At 39.0% G+C, this 3,785-nt stretch overlaps 1 long non-coding RNA gene across 1 annotated transcript in view; it reads right to left on the reverse strand.

Annotated features, from left to right (window-relative positions):
• The window catches only part of LOC106101330, a 15,609-nt gene extending 12,083 nt beyond the window's left edge, over window positions 1-3,526 (reverse strand). The window contains exon 1 of the long non-coding RNA XR_001225501.1: window positions 3,326-3,526. This is a non-coding gene — a long non-coding RNA (uncharacterized LOC106101330). The remainder of the gene's footprint in view (window positions 1-3,325) is intronic.
• Between the last annotated feature and the right edge of the window lie 259 nt (window positions 3,527-3,785).

The raw sequence follows: 3,785 nt of genomic DNA on the forward strand, positions 1-3,785 counted from the left end.
TTGACAAGTCACTTTGCTTGAAAATCTTTCCATGCAAATTTCAACCCCCACGTTGGACATTTACGGGACGATTTTCGTAAAATCCTTTCTTGGCGCTCATCAAAAACAGTAATAGAAACTTTTACGCAAAATTTCAAACCTCTGGTTCCAGTGGTTAGGTATTATTAGATATTAAAGTATCGGGTATATTAATGGGAACAATTTGGATGTGCAAATCGCTATATCTCTGAAACTATGGCTCTTATGAAAAAAGTATGTATGGATATTTTATAGGCAATTTCATGATCTACAACTTCGTCCTAGTCAACTTTTTGATAAAGCTAACCATTCCGCTGAAATACGCGAAAAAGTAATTTTTACTACCTTTGACCTCGAATAAGTCAAAAATCGCACCCGTGCCCATGTCCAATAGTATACTAAAAAAATCGTTACAAGTTGTACAAACGTTATCTCTGAGGAAATAAGGCGCAATTGTGCGATAGCTGAGTTATCGCCAATTTTGAGGGCGACTCCATACAAATTTTCAGAGAAAACGTTCTAATTGCGCCAAAAACATCGATACAAGATAATTATTACGTTATAAGGTATGCATTTACTGATACAAAGCACATTCAAGCAAAAAAAAGAGACATTTCAAACATCAGATAAAGTTGTCTATGGAGCAACTGGGTACAGCCCAATGTGCGCCGCGGCCGACGCGGCGCGTGACGCCCGCCGATTAGAAATCACGGCTCGGCCACAGTCCACGCGGCCGTCTCTATTAGCCGTGATCGTTGCTTCGACAGAGTTAATCTATTTTATACTAAATCATGCTTCGCTTGTTTTACTGTTATCAAACATTTCTAAGACACGACATAACAGCAGCTTCATAATTTTTTTTTGTTTTTATGACATTTTTGTCCGACAATTGATAAAGGGTGGATCAAATTTCAAAAGACCACACAATTAAATAAAGTTTATTTGTAGATTTAATGATAAAATAAAACTAAAGATACAAGATAAAAAAGCAACAGACACTTAAACAACCAAGTTACTAAGGTTGTCAAAGTGACTCTTGAAGGACATATGAAATAGAAAAATCCGAGAGAAAAAAAACGAACGGAACGAGTATGAATGGCAAGCAGTTCCATTACGTCGATATAAATAATGTAAATGAATTGTGGAGGCACGCGAGCCGCGGCCTTGGCAATGAAATTCACGAGTTCAAAGGTACATAATGGAGGCATAAGCCATTCACTTGTTAAATAATAAACCATTGGAAATAATATTGAACATAAATGTACTGGTTTCATTAAGGTTAGTAAAATTATCTAGATAAAAAAGCTCAAGATTAACACGGACTCTAATAAACGTGTTACAATTAAGATTATCCAAAGAAGTCCATACGATTTTTTACAATTACCATAGGATTTGAATTTTAAATAATCTGTACACTTAAAACAAGATCAGATAGAAATCATGTTATATTATTTCCCGATGTGAAAACCTTAATTTCGCATTGTCACGGCTTGCGGACAGCACGGTGAGACGTGCGCGGCGGACCGCGGCGGCGGGGCCGGCGGTGGCAAAAAACCTCTCCTATTCACCGCCATAATAGACACTGGAGAAACTAACTGCGCTCTGGTGGATACGGAACGATACAAAATAAATAAAAAACAAAAATCTACAACTAACTAAGTTTCTTACAAAGTATATCAAGACTAATCAAAAACTACAGATTCATGTAATAAACTTTATAGAGAATTCTAGCATTTTGCATTGTATAGAAACGGCCTGCCCTATCTTCTCTTTCTTGTCCCAACGTTAGAGCATCATCTATCACTTAGTATGCATTTTGTACTTCCAACCCATGTAAATGCTTATGCTTATAAGAATCAGTAGTTTTTTTAAGTTAAAGTGGAGGTAACAAACCATTCTTCTTTCACATAGTTTTAATGATATATTAACGGAAATAATATAAACTATATCGACAGATCTGATAGATAAGACGAAAATTAATTCTCTTGAACACGTCTAGGTTTCATGAGATTCTCCAGAAAAATAGATTCATTAGGTATTTTGAAATCAAAGGTATGTGAGTTTAAAAATCTGATTCAAGCTAAAGTAATATTGGATACAAAAGAAAAACCGTGTAAACCTGTTGATTCGATTATACACAAAATTCCATAAGGTTGTCCCGGGTCAAAATGTTATCTAACTAATTCTTTAAGAAAGTTGCAAAAGTTATTTTAACTGGTAAGGTACTTATTGGACAGGTTTTAGATACAGAGCTGTTTTCAATTTATTCAAATTGTAAACCGTCGTGTCGTCGCCATTAAGTAGATAATTTCGTTAGAATTGTACCTTTCTTCGTATTGCTTCACACCGAAGTTTTATGTAGTGGAACCGATGCTTAAACGGAATTTGAGGATATTGTAATGCTCATAGATACAATATAAAATCTGGTATAAACGACTGTAGCGTGGGCAAATTCATTTACACGTTACAATCGATTAAGTTCGTACCGGCTGTGAATAGTAATGGTTTTTATTGCCTTGTTCATATGCCTTTTGATTGTCTTGGGAACTATACTGCCTCTATATGATCTTTTGTTACGAATCTTCTTTTATTGAACTAGAAAAAATATACACGAAAATATCTACAGTTTCCTCGAACCGAACGGTTTATAGCATTCAAGGGGAAAAATTTTTAATCGTTAAGTTTGAAATTTAACAATAAAAATTATATTAACATTAAAACAATATCTACAAAGCTTAGGTACGTAAAAAGACATCGTAATAAATAACTAAATTAACATATTAAGGACTATTTTTAACTTTGAATATCATCGCATTAAAATGTTAACAGTTGTTAATCAAGGTAGAACTAGCAAGCCGACAGTACAATGCAATTTGTAAAACTTATAAACAATTTAGGGAATCTTACTTTTATGTCAAATCTATTTGAAACAGTTGCATCAGTAGAAAACGACTATCCTGCAATACTTGAATTACAAAAGAACAATGACCCAGATCCGCTAAAGATAACTATCGAAGTGACGCATGTGTGGAATCGATAACAGTAGGTGTACACGCACGCACTTGCCTTATCGAACCGGCCAATATTTACACAAGCAACAGCAAAACGCGAAACGCGTCGCCCATCGGCGCCGCCAAAGGAACCCTTCGAAACCATCTTTCAATGTAAGAAAATAAAAAACCCTTCCTTATAGCAAACTATTCAGAGGGAACAGCTGCACTGCCGTGTGGCGGCAGATGCGTGCGCGCGCTCGGCACTGGGCCCAACCAGCGCTAGCAAAGCAAATTTTTCACCATGGAAAACTTACCCAAAGCACGAAGGTCGCGGAGAAAGCGGCAGCGCCGGCGCACTCACAAACAGCACACGTGCACGAACGCCGCGGCCGCGCACCTGTCGCGGACTGACTCTTCATTTCCATAACCGTTTGTATTTATGCACGGGCGAGGCGCGCGCGCAGACCGACATGCCGAGGCGGACTGACGGCCGCGGCGCGGTACCTGCGCTCACCTGTCCCCTCCCCCCCACCATCAGGAACCGGATGGTGCTCCAAAACAAAACGGTCAACAAAGGACGTGCCACGAATGTTCGCGCCGCCACCGATCGCATCCGAGAAGGGTCGCAGGGGGCTGGTCGCCGTCCGCCGCCGTCACCGGCTCGAGTGGGGACGTTTCTGATTACTCGCTCACACCTGACTCGCTCGGAACCGAACGACCCGATGATTTACGACCGCACGATAACGCCGATGTTGACTTCTCAATTGTTTCCGA

This window comes from Papilio polytes, unplaced genomic scaffold (assembly GCF_000836215.1).
Source record: "Papilio polytes unplaced genomic scaffold, Ppol_1.0 DF823991.1, whole genome shotgun sequence".
NCBI lineage: Eukaryota > Metazoa > Arthropoda > Insecta > Lepidoptera > Papilionidae > Papilio > Papilio polytes.